Here is a 16,938-nt window from a genome sequence, read left to right on the forward strand (position 1 = left end):
GTCATTTTCAGATGGATTGGAGGGTCAAAGATCTAAGACCTCGTATTTGTACGTTCAGAATATTTCATACTTTTGATCTGGAATGATCAGCAACAGTCTAAGTCAGGTAACTGGACTAAATAATAGTACTACGGCACCTAGCTGGTCAGAAAAAAAGTTGGCCCATTTTTACAAAACAAAAGTTTTGAAGCTTTTTTCTGTGCTTATAGTTTACCGATAAAAATTTGAAGCTTAAAAGAAAACAAAACACCGGTTGTTGTTCGGACGAACCAATGCTTACGTAACACAAAGGTTTTTAACTGTGTCCCTTTCCGTATACTTAATATCTATAGTCTCCTTGCCCTCCTCAAAGAATCTCTGAAGTTTTTAATGAAGTCTGAAGTCTGATTGAAAACACAGTCTTCTGATTTACTTCAGTACTGCACTATTAAGAGAATCAAAGCTCCATTGTAACAAATAGTGCCAAAACATCTAGGCAGACCGGATGTTCATATTTCTTAGTCCTTACATTTCCTCCATTTAAACGCAAAACATGACCTTGCCTCGCCCCCCCCCCGAATACTTAAAGTTTCTGCTTGCTCCCCAAAAGTCGTTCATAAGATGCAATAATATCACAGTTTGATAACCTGGATGCATTGTTTCTTTTGATTTACCTCTGCCAAATGTCAAAATATAAGGTCGCCTTGACCTCACAGAACTCTTGAAAATTTCAGCTTGATCCCTCGCAATGTGCCTAGTATGATGCAAATATGCTATTTTAATAACCCTGGAACCCATGTTTTCTTTTGGTCTACATCACCACTTCACCGGGAATAGATTCTAGTAATGAGTGCATAATTGAATCGAGCTCATAATGCCAACAATTTTAAACAGATCGATGATCAAAATATTTAGAACCTGCCCCTCTTCCTCTTCACGAAGTCAAGATTCGAGGCACAATTGCCCCCCCCCCCCAAAAAAAAAACTACCCTGAAAGCATAAACACGACCCCTAAAGCCGTTCCCATTACACTGCAGGTGCGCCGTTTTGTTATTCTGGAACAATATACTGTCAAATGATTTGCTTCGCTACTTACCTATGATTACATCATAGGTTCCATAAGGGCTTGTGAAGAAAAATAGTTTAAGTTGGTTGGAGAAAAAATTTCAGCCCCTCTCCACCCCCCTCTAAGTCTAAATTTTAGGTCCGCGTGGTCCTCCTGCAATCTTTAAAGTTTGAAATTGATACCCCGGGCCATTCTCGAGACATTACAGATATACTGGTATTGTTTCTAATTTCCATAGTGACTTGTTTTGCAAAAATGTTTAGGAGTATAGGAGACATAATTTTTAGCCATCCTCCTTGCAAATAAATTGAAGTTTGTTTGCCCCTCCCCCTCCACACACACACAATACTTGAGCATGTCAACTACAACCCCCCTCCCCCAGCCGTTCCCAATATATTGCAGATACGTTTTGCAATATTTTCATAGTCTGGATGCGCGAAATGTTTTAGGTTTTACCTCTACCCACTCCCAAAATCAAACTTCACCCCCTTGAAGTTACAACTCAATGTCTCCAACTGTTCTTGAGGCATTGTGGATGCTATGCTTGTTAACCTTTGCATGTATTGAAATAAAATATATTTAACCCTTCTACCCCTCAAAATTTGACATTCACATGCACCCTCTCCCCCCAAGAAAAAAATCATTGTGAGTTTCAACATAATCTTCCAAGCTGTTTCAAAGATGTTGGGAACCTTGATATTGGACAGATTGGAAAGAAGTTTAGTCTGACCAGAGAATAATCTTATTTAGCCACCCATCCCTTAACCTCTGACCCCATTCATAAAACAGAGATTAAACATTCAACACTGTTACTACAGAATACTATCTTGGAGACAAACGCCAATGCGCGTCGGCTTAGGTTAGAATAGAAATTGCAAAGACGGATGGTACTGTCTGAAGAAAAACAGTAAAAGTAGGGCCTAGTCCCTACTCTGGCAGTAGATATTCTCGTAGGGGGAGACTTTGGAGACACTAGGAATCTTTTATCCCAAAAAATGACTTCTATGACAGTGAGGAGGGACGTGGTATTCTGCAGGAGAGTTGGAGAGACGGAAATAGTGTGGTCGTCGTTTCTAGAAAATGAAACACGTAGTGTTCTAGTTTCAAATAAAAAGGCTTCTGGATGCTTCGTGGCTTTGCATGTCGCCTCTTGGAAAATAATAAAACTAAAAGCTTGTCTTACCGAAATGTGGCATCCAAAGGTAGACACCAGTATGACGCACTTAGTGCGCCAGACAAGGTTTAGAAAAAGTTTAAAGCGTGTGCTTTTCCTCAGAAAGTTCGAGAAATTGAAGTTCATTATGACAAATTTAATGCAGGAACCCATTTCCCATTGCACGATTTCCCAGCACGAGTTGCACGGTTGAAAATGAAACTTCTAGGTGGGTGTAAAGAGGGAGGCTTTGAAAAGATTGAGATAGAGTAGGAGCATATGCAACCGGATTGGCCTTAGGCGGCTCAGTGATTCAGTGAGTTGTTAGTAATAATAGTAATAATTGTTTCTTCGGCAAAAGTAAAGAAAACTAAAAAGAGAGAAAAGAGCTGCGAAACGAAGCTATAGTTTAAAAATTCATTCGGAAATAGCAGACACTGGAGTCCAATTCCCATTTGATTTTGACTGAAAAATTGAGAAGAAGTAGAAAAAAAGAAGAAGTAGACATCAGTCTACGATTAAGGTTGCAAAAATTTTACCGGAGCCATTCTTGTCAGCTGGCACCTGCGGGAAAAGAAGAGAACTTAAGGAGTTGGAGGAAGCCTCCATAGTCTTGGTGGAAAACCGAAATGGTCGGGAGTTAGAATTAGAAGGACTACAACGCCTTTTGGAAAAGTAGGACAATATTGAGGATGGAGTTGGGAGGGAGTTTAAGGTTTGTCCTATCAACTTCCTGATGTACTTGGTTCTGATTGATGTGAAGAAGATTCACTTCGAGAGATCAGGAATAGCAGTTCAACGATAGTGTTTACAGCCAACAACTTTTTAACCAGTTGTGATTAATTTACCATTGCCTAGCCTTTCCAAAATATGGTCTCCGGGAGATGTTCTTTCCTTTACAAATTAGCAAATATTCCCCCCAAACATTTTTCTATAGCTCTATAAAGTAGTTTTTCTATAAGTATGTAAGTAAATTTATTGCCCGAAAATTCACATGGAATTAAAACGGAGTATAAAATGGAAAAAGAAAAGAAAAGAAAAGTCACACTAGGGAACATCACCAAAGATAAATGATGTACATTAGCAAAACTACTGGCACAGGATGGCTAGCAACGGGTTTGCTCTTCCCTTGGCGTTTTTCAAAAAATTCTTGGCGTCACCGTTAACACAGACTGTTGGATCGGATACACCATAATTACATATAATATAGGAGTTACTTGTCCTTGGTGGAAGTCTCAGAAGGAACTTCGCGAATCGAAAAAACAGAACTCTGCCTAATGAATACAAAACCCACACCGTGCTGCCATCTACAATTTAGTCTAACGCTGAACCTACATAATTTATGCATTTTTTTTATGGTTTTTGTCACTGAGAATGAAAAAACATGATTTTTCTCACTTTGATGTATTTTCATGGTTTATTGATTCTAATGTGGTCAATGACACTTCTTTCAAGGTCGATTTATTTGTTGTTTCCAAGTGTATTGTCTCCGGGGTGAAGTTTGCACATGCGCATTAACGGTGGGGAGTGTATTGATCTAGGACAAGAGGGGGGAAATGGATATCCGAGAAATTGATTGCGTAATCGACTAGGACAAGTAAATTTCCGATAACTTGATTTACATAATCGAAGGGAACGTGTTGATCGATTCGAGGGGAATTTACTTGTTGTTGTTGTTCGTCCAGGTGTATTTTCTCCAGGACAAAGTTTGCACATGCGCATTAACAGTGGGAAGAGAAGTATTGATCTGGAACTCGAAGGGGAAGTAAATTTTCGAGAAATTGATTTATATAATCGCTAGGGGGAATGTATTGATCTAGGACAAGAGGAGGGAAGTGAAATTCCGAGAACTTGATTTACAAAAATAAAGGGGAGAGGATTTCCGAGAAATTGATTGCGTAACCGACTAGGACAAGTGAATTTCCTATTAACTCGTGACGGGGGTCCATATATGGGCATAGAATACTACGCGAACACATGTGCTGCCATCTACAATTGAGTCTAACGCTGACGGGACATAATTTATTCAAGGATTATCGATCGACTCTAATGGGGTCAATGACTCCTCTTTCAAGGTCGATTTATTTGTTGTTTTCAAGTGTATTGACTCCGGGACGAAGTTTGCACATATGCATTGACGGTGGGGAATTTATTGATCTAGGACGCGAGGGGGGAAGTGAATTTCCGAGAAATTGATTTACATAATCGGTGGAGGAAATGTATTGATCTAAGACTCGACTAGGACAAGTGAATTTCAGAGAAATTGATTTACATAATCGCTGGGGAGAATGTTTTGATCTGATAACGGGAAACAGGATCACGTGTCTCCTTCTAAGCCAATCAGGGAGTCGTTTACATCTCATTCTAAGCCAATCAGAGAGTCGGGTACATATGGTTTCCCATTAAATCATAATTCGCCCTTGAGATTTCGAATATTGCGTTGTGATTAAATTATCATATAGTTCTAAGACACAATGGATAGAGCATCTGAAATTATTGACAAGGAAACTTCATCTACATTGATTAACAAAGTGAGTTCTGTTTAGTAAATTTTCATACTTTTGTTTTCAAATAAAATTATTTTACATAGTCACCCTCCAGTAAATTCAAATTCAGGTAACCCACCCCCCCCACACAATAAAAACTCCACTATGTATTGTTTATACTCGCTAGAAAGCTTAAAATATGTTCTTTTTTACCACGTAAACGTAACCTCCCCCCTCCACCCCCCCTGTTTACGACGATAAATTTATTCTTTCTGTAAGCCTATCTAAAAGTGACAGTCAACTTCTGTCAACCCTTAGCTATAAATATACCGTTTCCATTTAAGCCGCAGCTAACTTGACTTAAACATTTCCGCAATGATTTAATTTGCTGATAATTAGCTGTCACCCTTTTAAAGTACATCCGCCCTCTCAATCCTTACGTTAACGGTTTAACCAAAAGGTTTCACAGATCAAAAAGGATTGTTTTCCCCATCGAATTAAAACAGTTTCAAGCAAAAAGAGATTGCGATAATTAAGCTAAGCCTACGCAACCTGTATGGAAGTAGAGAAACGAGTTATTTCCAAATTATGGTCTAACAATATTTTTTTTAGGACATTATGTAAAAAGGGGGAAGGGGCAATGCCTCAATTCTAACACATTCATTGTAAAGTGAAAACAAAGTGTTTCTTTGCGTGAAAAGTAAGGGGCTGGGATTTCTATGAAAAAGGTACATAACTTTATTATGCGTAAATTGAATAGCTTTAATTTCCAAGCATAGTATATTTCTCATAAAATTTTACTTTTTGCTTTACTGAAAATGGGGGGAGGGGACTTCTTTACTATAAATGCTTTCTAGTCAAAATTATGGTTAGGGCGTTGGAGGGGGGGTACTAATTTTTCCTCTGTAAAAAAGGGAATCATTATTTCAATACTAAATTTTTTCTTCTTTTAAGGACAATTATGAGCATTGTCCCCCTCATGAAAAGAAGGCTAGGAGCACCGGCCTACCCCCGTGCAGCGTTCGGAGATAGCTGACACATCCAGGACCGTTCTATACCAGTCCCCTGTCCCTTCTCCCCTGTCCATTCAAGGTTGGAGTAGAAGTGCCAAGGGGACATTAACTAGCCCTAGAATGGAATGAATATGCACGTGATCTATTAAATGACATTGAGAATAAGAAGGAGATCACTAATATCACCAAGGAAATTAAAGACATTGTGTTATAGATTTCAGAAATAAATCTTCATATATTTATTATTATTATTTTCTTAGGCTTAAGGGTCAAGGTTTGAGAATTTTAAGAGACTATTTTCCATATTTTAATATATTTATTCAGATGAATACTGACTCAATACGGAATAAAACCAGATAACCAAATTCAATATTTGTTATCTACCAGAAACTTCATGAAAAATGAACGCCACCCCACTTACTGGTAAAGGTTAGGTTAGATTGATTTCAGACTGAACAATGTAAAAGGGGAAAAACATGAAATGGGTTATAAGAGAATTAAATAAAAAGCAATAACCATTGCAATTCAAGGGAATATGAGAGGAGAGGACTCCGAGGGAGGAGAGAGTGTCTTTGAGGGACGGAGAGCAGTTTTTGGTCTACAGCTCAACATTTTTTTTTCCGCTGGATCGTTTTCAGACTGGACAATACAAATGATGAAAAACATGAAATAAACATGAAATGGGTTATAAAAGAATAAAAACAATAACACGCTCAATTTAAGCGAAAATGAGAGAAGAGTACTCCAGGGGAGGAGGGAATGTCTTTAAGGGACGGAGGGTAGTTTTTGGTCAACAACTCAACATTAAATTTTTTTCCGCTGGATTGTTTTCAGACTGAACAATACAAATTATGAAAAACATGAAATGGGTTATAAAAGAATAAAATAAAAAACAATAACACGCATAATTTAAGGGAAAATGAGAGAAGAGGACTCCAGGGGAGGAGGGAGTGTCTTTAAGGTTCAGAGGATAGTTTTTTGGTCAAGAGCTCAACATTAACTTGTTTTTCCGATGGATCGTTTTCAGACTGAACAATGTAAATGATGAAAACATGAAATGGGTTATAAAAGAATAAAATAAAAAAAAATAACACGCTCAATTTAAGGGTAAATGAGAGAAGAGGACTCCAGGGGAGGAGGGAGTGTCTTTAAGGGACTTTGGGCAATTTTTTGGTCAACAACTCAACATTAACTTTTTTCCGCTGTTATATTTATCATTCATTTTTTGTTGTGCAAAGCAGTAGTTTTTAAGTGTAGATTTAATGTTACCCAACCTCCTTAAGTGAAAATGTTTTATTCTAAGAATGTGAGCTGTAGGCTATTTGTTAGAGTTTCAGAAACATTACATATTTATTTAATTTAAGCCCTTTTTTTTCAGCTGTAATAATGTTTGGTGTGATTGACACAGAATATATTGGTCTGAAATATTCCTCAACTGGCATTATTTTTGAAGCAGCTTTCTTTCTCCTAGACGAGCAACGGCGTGAAATTCATAGTTATAAATGGAACGTCAGGTACAATATGTATAAGTACGAGAAAAACAGATGGAGTCCAATACTAGATTTTATAAATCGAAACGGCTTTTACGTTAAAACCATAAGACCTCGTAATGAAAATGGCAATGAAATAAAACATGTACAAGAGGAAATTCAGGAAATATACAGTTTTTTCGGTGTGCAAGCTGTATATGCTAAGGGAAACGTGCCAACTGATAAACTCTTACTAGAAAAATGTGATAAAAACATAGCATCATCCAATTTAGAAGACTTCAAATGTGAGAAATACCTGCATTCAGTACATGACCCGGAAGATGAAGTTAGATATTTCGCTCAATGGGTACCGGAAAAGATACCTGACATGAAAAAATGCATCAGATATCCAAAGACCTAAACTCTTGCTCTTCCTCTTATCAAATGGATTAAGCGTTTTTTTTAATATGTCATTATGCATTTTTTCAAATGTTTTAAATATGTTTAAGCAATAAATATCTTAAGTCTCAGCCGTCTTTATTCTTTAAAATAGTTCACCGCCATGGAAATTATACTTTCAGATTCAACATGCCAGGGAACACACTTTCAAGTTCACCGTGTAGGAAAACCCTAAATAGTCATCCTCAAAAAGGCAATTTAACTCTAAAAGGTTAAAGAATTTTTCTTAAACCACGTTTCCAGATTCGGTTTGTCAGGAAACACACTTTCACGTTCAGATTGTAGTAGAACCGCAAATGCTAAACCCTAAAAAGGTAAGTTAGCCCTACATGGTTAAGGAACTTCTCAGAAATCACACTTTCAGATTCAGCATCTCAGGGAACACACTTTCAGGTTCAACATGTTGGAGAACCCTAAATGCTCATCCCTAAAAAGGTATGTTAACCCTAAGTGGTTAAAGAATTTCTCTGAATTTACATTTTCAGATTCAGCATGACAGAGAAGTTATACATTACTTTTCAACTTCTTTTATATCTAAACACTAAATTTTCGCAATGAAAAAGAAATATATTACAGATCAATTCGCATTTTTTTCTGAGAAAATAAAAATCTTCCATATCAGTTCTTTATTTCACAAAGACATAAAGAAATTTAAAGTTCTATTCTAAATTTTTCGATGGAAGATAGAAAAAGTAATACCATAGTTGTGAATATTTTCAATGAAGATAAAAAGTTTCACTTTAATTCTAAATTTTCTTAAATTCAGTTTCGATTTTTTCCCAAATACATAAACAAATTTAAAGTTCTGCTCTAAATTTTTCATAGAAGATAGAAAAAGTTATACTTTGATCGTGAATATTTTCAATGAAGATAAAAAACTCCAGTGTGAATATTTTCCCGAAAGACAAAGTTGTACTTAAATTTTAAATTTTCTCAAAGAAGTGAAGAAAAGTTCAATTTCTCTTCTGAATTTTACCAAAGAACACAATTCAATTCTAATTTCTACAGAGAAAATAAAAATCTTCCACTGCAGTTCTTTATTTCACAAAGACATAACAAATTTAAAGTTTTATTCTAAATTTTTCGGTGGAAGATATAAAAAGTAATACCATAGTTTTGAATATTTTCCCGGAAGATAAAAAGTTCTAGTTTAATTTTAAATTTTCTCAATGAAGTGAAGAAAAGTTCAACTTCTCTTTTAAATTTTCTCAATGAAAAAGAAATTAGTTATTAATCAATTCTATTTTTCCAAATAAAATAAAAATTTTCCACTTCGGATTTTTCTCAAAGGGATGAAAAAATTTAAAATACTGTTCCAAATTTTCTCAACGAAGTGAAGAAAAGTTCAATTTCTCTTCTGAATTCTACCAAAGAACAAACTTCAATTCTAATTTCACCAGAGAAAATAAAAATCTTCCACTTCAGTTCCTTAATTCACAAAGACATAAAGAAATTTAAAGTTCTATTCTAAATTTTTCGATGGAAGATAGAAAAAGTAATACCATAGTTGTAAATATTTTCTCGAAAGATAAAAAGTTTCACTATATTTCTAATTTTTCTTAAATTCAATTCCGATTTTTCTCTAAGAGATGACAAAATTTAAAGTTCTGTTCCAAATTTTACATAGAAGATAGAAAAAGTTATACATTGATCGTGAATATTCGCCATGAAGATAAGGAGCTCCACTTTAATTCTGAGTTTTCTCGAAGAAGTGCAAAATGTTCAAGTTCTCTTCTGAATTTTCTTAAAGAAGAGAAAAGGTTAGCTCAATTCTGAATTTTACCAATGAAAATGAAAAATGCTTCCACTTCAGTTCTTAATTTCTCAAAGACATAAAAAATTTAAAGTTCAGTTCTAAATTTTTCTCTAGAAGATAGGAAAAGTTATACTCTGATTGTGATTATTTTCCAGTGAAGATAGAAAGTTTCACTTTATTTCTAAATTTTCTTAAATTCAGTTCCAATTTTTCTCAAAGAGATGAAAAAATTTAAAGTTCTGTTCCAAATTTTTCATAGAAGATAGATAAAGTTATACTTTGATCGTGAATATTCACCATGAAGATAAAAAGTTCCACTTTAATTCTAAATTTTCGCCTCGAAGAAGTGCAAAATATTCAAGTTCTCTTCTGAATTTCCTTAAAGAAGAGAAAAAAGTTAGCTCAATTCTGAAATTTACCAATGAAAATGAAAAAGCTTCCATTTCAGTTCTTAATTTCTCAAAGACATAAAAAGTTTAAAGTTCTGTTCTAAATTTTTCATAGAAGATAGAAAAGTTATACTTTGATCGTGAATATTCTTCATGAAGATAAGGAGCTCCACCTTCCATTTCAGTTCTTAATTTCTCAAAGAAATAAAAAATTTAAAGCTCTGTTCTAAATTTTTCCGTTGAAGATAGGAAAAGTCATGCTTTGATTGTGTTTATATTCCATGAAGAAAAAAAGTTTCACTTTATATGTTATATTTATTAAATTCAGTTACGATTTTTCACAAAGAGAGGAAAAAATTTAAAGTTCTGTTCCAAATTTTTTATAGAAGATAGAAAAAGTCATATTGATCGTGAATATTCACCATGGAGATAAAAAGTTCCACTTTAATTCTAAATTTTCTCAATGAAGTGCAAAATGTTAAAGTTCTCTTCTAATTTTTCCAAGAAAATAAAAAGGTTCCATTTCAGTTCCATTTCAGATGAATTCCTCACCCAAGCCCACATCCCGGTGGAAGAAGCTACGATCCTGGCAAGCGATAGGTCAACCTGGAGGCACCTAGTCTCATCGTTCTCTACGCCGAACCCTCGGCAGGAGCCTTAAGTCAAGTAAGTAAGTCATTTCAGTTCTGTTTTTTTTCTCAGAGAGATGAAAAATTTAAAGTTCTGTTCTAATTTTAAATTATACTTTAGCTCCTTTTGTCTTAATGGATTTACCCCTCAAATTTTCAAATCAGAAAATTAGTGCCTCGTTCTATTACTAAAGACAATCGTTCAAGCTCGTTCATCTAACCTCCAGAACAATAGGTTAGGTTAGGTATAAATAAATATTAATAAATAAATAGAAACATTTCTCCATATTTAAGTAAGGTTAGGTTAACTTATCATGAGCAAAGTCGACCTGGGGGGATTTTCCGGCGAGTACGGTTAGGTTAGGTTAGGTTATAATAGATTAAGTTAGGTTAGGTTAAGTTAGGTTAGGTTAGCCTACGTACGCGCGCGTATCTTCAATCGAAAAATTTAGAATAGAACTTTAAATTTCTTTATGTCCTTGTGAAATAAAGAACTGAAGTGGAAGATTTTTATTTTCTCAGAAAAAAATTAGAATTGATCTGTAATATATTTCTTTTTCATTGCGAAAATTTGGTGTTTAGATATAAAAGAAGTTGAAAAGTAATGTATGACTTCTCTGTCATGCTGAATCTGAAAATGTAATTTCAGAGAAATTCTTTAACCATTTAGGGTTAACATACCTTTTTAGGGATGAGCATTTAGGGTTCTCCAACATGTAGAACCTGAAAGTGTGTTCCCTGACATGCTGAATCTGAAAGTGTGATTTCAGAAAAATTCTTTAACCTTTTAGAGTTAACTTACCTTTTTAGGGATGAGCATTTATGGTTCTCCAACAATCTGAACCTGAAATTGTGTTCCCTGACATGCTGAATCTGAAAGTGTGATTTCAGAAAAATTCTTTAACCTTTTAGGGTTAAATTGCCTTTTTAGGGGTGACTATTTAGGGTTCTTCTACATGCTGAACCTGAACGTGTGTTCCCTGACATGCTGAATCTGAAAGTGTGATTTCAGAAAAATTCTTTAACCTTTTAGTGTTAACTTACCATTTTAGGGGTGACTATTTATGGTTCTCCAACAGGGTGAACTTGAAAGTGTGTTCCCTGGCATGTTGAATCTGAAAGTATAATTTTCATGGCGATGGACTATTCTAAATAATACAGACGGCTGAGGCTTAAGATATTTATTGCTTAAACATATTTAAAAACATTTGAAGGAATATATTATAACATATTTAAGAAAAAACTTAATCCATTTGATAAGAGGAAGAGCAAGAGTTCAGGTCTTTGGATATCTGATGCATTTTTTCATGTCAGGTATCTTTTCCGGTACCCATTGAGTGAAATATCTAGCTTCATCATCCGGGCCATGTACTGAATGCAGGTATTTCTCACATTTGAAGTCGTCTAAATTGAATAATGCTATGTTTTTATCACATTTTTCTACTAATAGTTTATCAGTTGGCATTTTTCCCTTAGCATAAACAGCTTGAACATCAAAAAAACTGCATCTTTTTTGAATTTCCTCTTGCACATGTTTTATTTCATTGCCATTTTCATTACGTGTTCTTATTGTTTTCATATGAAAGCCGTTTCTAGTTATAAAGTTTAATATTGTACTCCATCTGCTTTTCCCGTACTTAAAATATTGTATCTGACGTTCCAGTATATACCTAAGAATTTCACGTCGTTGTTCATCTAGCAGTAAGAAGGCTGTTTCGATAATAATGCCAGTTGAGGAATATTTCAGACCAATATATTCGGTTTCAATCACACCAAACATTATTATATCTGAAAAAAAGGGCTTAAATTAAATAAATATGTAATGTTTCTGAAACTCTAACAAATACACCTCACTTTCTTAGAATAAATCATTTTCACTTAAGGAGGTTGGGTAACATTGAATCTACACTTCAAAACTACTGCTTTGCACAACGAAAAATAAATTATAAATATAACAGCTGAAAAAAGATAATGTTGATATGTTGACCAAAAATCTGTCCTCCGTCCCTTAAAGACACTCCCTCCTCTCCTGGAGTCCTCTTCTCTCATTTTCCCTTAAATTGAGCGTGTTATTGTTTTTTTTTATTTTATTCTTTTATAACCCATTTCATTTTTTCACCATTTAAATTGTTCAGTCTGAAAACGATCCAGCGAAAACAAAGTTAATGTTGAGCTTTTGACCAAAAAACTGTCCTCCGTTCCTTAAAGACCCTCCCTCCTCCCCTGGAGTTCTCTTCTCTCATTTTCCCTTAAATTATGCGTGTTATTGTTTTTTATTTTATTCTTTTATAGCCCATTTCATGTTTTTCATCATTTGTATTGTTCAGTCTGAAAACGATCCAGCGGAAAAAGTTTAATGTTGAGTTGTTGACCAAAACACTGCCCTCCGTCCCTTAAAGACATTCCCTCCTCCCCTGGAGTCCTCTTCTCTCATTTTCCCTTAAATTGAGCGTGTTATTGTTTTTTTATTTTATTCTTTTATAACCCATTTCATGTTTTTCATCATTTGTATTGTTCAGTCTGAAAACGATCCAGCGGAAAAATTTAATGTTGAGCTGTTGACCAAAAACTGCTCTCCGTCCCTCAAAGATACTCTATCCTCCCTCGGAGTCCTCTCCTCTCATTTTCCCTTGAATTGAAATGGTTATTGCATTTATTTTATTCTTTTATAACCCATTTCATATTTTCCCCATTTACATTGTTCAGTCTGAAATCAATCTAACCTAACCTTTACCAGTTGGTGGGGTGGCGTTCATTTTCCATGAAGTTTCTGGTAGATAACAAATATTGAATTTGGTTATCAGGTTGTATTCCGTATTGAGTCAGTAGTCATCTGAATAAATCTATTAAAATATGGAAAATAGTCTTTTAAAATTCTCAAACCTCGGCCCTTAAGCCTAAGAAAATAATAATAATAAATATATGAAGCTTTATTTCTGAAATCTATAACACAATGTCTTTAATTTCCTTGGTGATATTAGTGATCTTCTTCTTATTCTCAATGTCATTTAATAGATCACGTGCATATTCATTCCATTCTAGGGCTAGTCGATGTCCCCCTGGCACTTCTACTGCAACTTTGAATGTCCAAGAAAGAGATTTCATAGAGGGCGCGGTGATTTGAAAAGGGACAGGGGATTGGTATAGAACGTTCCTGGATGTGTCAGCTATCTCCAAACGCTGCACGGGGGTTGGGTCGGTGCACCTAGGCCTCTTTTCATGAGGGGGACAATGCTCATAATTGTCCTTAAAAGAAGAAAAAATTTAGTATTGAAATAATGATTCCCTTTTTTACAGAAGAAAAATTAGTACCCTCCCCCCATCCCCCTAACCATAATTTTGTCTAGAAAGCATTTATCGCAAAGAAGCTCCCTCCCCTCTTTTTCAGCAAAGCAAAAAGTAAGATTTTACGAGAAATATACTAAGCTTGGAAATCAAATGCTATTCAATTTACACATAATAAAGTTATGTACCTTTTTCATAGAAATCCCGGCCCCTTACTTTTCATGCGAAGAAACACTTTGTTTTCACTTTACAATGAAGGTGTTAGAATTGAGGCATTGCCCCTTCCCGCTTTTTACATAATGTCCTAAAAAAAAATATCGTTAGACCATAATTTTGGAAATAACTCGTTTCTCTACTTCCATACAGGTTGCGTAGGCTTAGCTTAATTATCGCAATCTCTTTTTGCTTGAAACTGTTTTAATTCGATGGGAAAAACAATCCTTTTTGATCTGTGAAACCTTTTGGTTAAACCGTTAACGTAAGGATTGAGAGGGCGGATGTACTTCAAAAAGGGTGACAGCTAATTATCAGCTAATTAAATCATTGCGGAAATGTTTAAGTCAAGTTAGCGGCAGCTTAAATGGAAACGGTATATTAATAGCTAAGGGTTGACAGAAGTTGACTGTCACTTTTAGATAGGCTTACAGAAAGAATAAATTTATCAAAAACATAATTATTTCCAATGGAAGAAATAAAGTCATAAACAGGGGGGGTGGTGTGGAGGGGGGAGGTTAGGTTTACGTGGTAAAAATGAACATATTTTAAGATTTCTAGCGATTATAAACAATATATAGTGGAGTTTGTATTGTTTGGGGGGGGGGGGTTACCTGAATTTGAATTTACTGGAGGGTGACTATGTAAAATGATTTTATTTGAAAATAAAGTATGAAAATTTACTAAACAGAACTCACACTGTTAATCATTGTAGATGAAGTTTCCTTGTCAATAATTTCAGATGCTCTATCCATTGTGTCTTGGAACTATATGATAATTTAATCACAACGCAATATACAAAATCTCATGGGCGATTTGTGATGCATTGGGAAAATATATTTAACCGACTCTCTGATTGACTTAGAATGAGATGTAACTGACTCCCTGATTGGCTTAGAAGGAGACACGTGATCCTGTTTCCCGTTATCAGATCAAAACATTCTCCCCAGCGATTATGTAAATCAATTTCTCTGAAATTCACTTGTCCTAGTCGAGTCCTAGATCAATACATTCCCCCCCCACGGATTATGTAAATTAATTTCTCGAAAATTCACTTCCCCCCTCGAGTCCTAGATCAATACATTCCCCACCGTCAATGCACATGTGCAAACTTCGTCCCGGAGTCAATGCATTTGAAAACAACAAATAAATCGACCTTGAAAGAGGTGTCATTGACCCCATTAGAGTCGATCGATAATCCTTGAACAAATTATGTCCCGTCAGCGTTAGACTCAACTGTAGATGGCAGCATATGTGTTCGCGTAGTATTCTATGCCCATATATGGACCCCCGTAACGATTCAATAGGAAATTCATTTGTCCTAGTCGGTTACGCAATCAATTTCTCGGAAATCCTCTCCCCTTTATTTTTGTAAATCAAGTTCTCGGAATTTCACTTCCCTCCTCTTGTCCTAGATCAATACATTCCCCCTAGCGATTATGTAAATCAATTTCTTGGAAATTCACTTCACCTTCGAGTTCCAGATCATTACATCTCTTCCCACCGTTAATGCGCATGTGCAAACTTTGTCCTGGAGACAATACATCTGGACGAACAACAACAACAAATAAATTCCCCTAGAGTCGATCAATACATTCCCCTCGATTATGTAAATCAAGTTCTCAGAAATTTACTTGTCCTAGTCGATTACGCAATCAATTTCTCGGAAATCCATTTCCCCCCTCTTGTCCTAGATCAATACACTCCCCACCGTTAATGCGCATGTGCAAACTTCGCCCCAGAGACAATTCACTGAGACGAACAAAAAATAAATCGACCTTGAAAGAGGTGTTATTGACCCTATTAGAATCCATAAACCAAGAAAATACATCAAAGTGAGAAAAATCCTGTTTTTTCATTCTCATTGACAAAACCCATAAAACATGCATAAATTATATAGGGTCAGCGTTAGACGAAATTGTAGATGGCAGCACGGTGTGGGTTTTGTATTCATTAGGGCCTCTCTACTAGTGGAGGCTTCGACCGATTGGTAAACCAAGGTAAGTAATACTTCCAGATGGTTTCACAACTGAATCACCCAAATGGATTTCTTCTTCGCACTGCACCGCATTGAAAAACAAGACGGCAAATTTTGACACATTAAACGACAAACCTACTTTGTTGTATTCCCTATTCAACACATCGAAATTTTTCTATAGTCGATCAGCGGACCTGTTCAAATTAAGCAAGTCGTCAGCATAAGTCATCAAAGAATCATCAATCCCTTTTGAAACACAAGACGTAGCTACTTGGGCTTGTGCCGGCAGAACACTATTGTTGTACAAACTCGGAGATACAACCGAACCTTGTGTGACTCCTTTACGGACTGGTACAACAGCGGATTCAACCGGATTTGAGGGCATTTTGATTTGCGCTCTAAGGCTAGTGTACATATAATATAATACTCTGATAATGCACAAATTTAGCCCTTGTTTATACGCTTCTAGAAGGATCTGCGCGTGCACTGACGACTCAAAAGCCCGACTCACATCAAAAGAGCCAATAACTAGTGGATCCCCCTTTGTCTCAGAATCAGACATAATAGCAGCAAGGGTGAACAGAGCATCTGCACAACCGAGCCCCACTGTAAAACCAAACTGGTGGTTTGGCATTTAAAAACAGTGTCTAACATTTGCCAATATTAGCATTTCTAGAAGCTTGGATAAAACTGGCGACATATTAACCGGGTGATACGAGGAGCACATGTTAGCTGGTCTCCCCTTTTTCAGGACGGGTGTAAGTTGCCCTGTACAGGAAACATCGGGTACAAAACCGACAACAAATATGATCCGTTACAATAATGTTAACATTTCATACAAAAGACGAGTACCGTTCACAAGGTAAATTGCACAAAAACCGTCAGCTTCACCTGATTTTTCTTTTTCAACCTATAGGTATTTGCAGTTACATCCGAAACAGATACGGTAAATTCCGGAAAACTCGATTTTGATAGCAAAGATTCAAGTTCTTCGGTATACGGTCTAGCTACACTGGGATTCGCGGCACTAAATTCACTCGTAAAGTAAGCTCGCCAGTCTTTT

The sequence above is a fragment of the Artemia sp. Qi Xiang Cuo genome, chromosome 15 (assembly GCF_049724085.1).
Source record: "Artemia sp. Qi Xiang Cuo chromosome 15, ASM4972408v1, whole genome shotgun sequence".
Classification (NCBI taxonomy): domain Eukaryota; kingdom Metazoa; phylum Arthropoda; class Branchiopoda; order Anostraca; family Artemiidae; genus Artemia; species Artemia sp. Qi Xiang Cuo.